Source organism: Morone saxatilis, unplaced genomic scaffold (assembly GCF_004916995.1).
Source record: "Morone saxatilis isolate NCDOM2014 unplaced genomic scaffold, NCSU_SB_2.0 Contig9, whole genome shotgun sequence".
Lineage (NCBI taxonomy): Eukaryota > Metazoa > Chordata > Actinopteri > Moronidae > Morone > Morone saxatilis.
Genome location: NW_023340268.1, coordinates 7,269,387 through 7,269,730, shown reverse-complemented (window position 1 = coordinate 7,269,730; position 344 = coordinate 7,269,387).

Below are 344 nucleotides of genomic sequence, written 5' to 3'. Positions count from 1 at the left end.
TCGATAAATTTTTTGTGGTACGTTAATTAACTGCTTATCAGTACGGGGATTGGGGTGAGGGAGTAAGTGGAGGGGGGAAACGAGAGAAGACTAGGAACATTTGCACCAAAGACCCATCGACCTTGCTCCATGGCACATGTGAACTCTTACTGGGAATGAGGAAGCGCAGGAGTGAAAGCTGAGGACTTGTTCCTGACACGTGTACAGAGGGCAGTATGCGGTATGGAGGAACGTCACTGTCTAGGCACAGCCCATCTGTAATATTAACCTTTTTCTCATCATCATCTCCTTTATGTCTGCCTGGCTCCCCGACCTTTTTCAACAAATTCTTTAGAAAAAAAAAA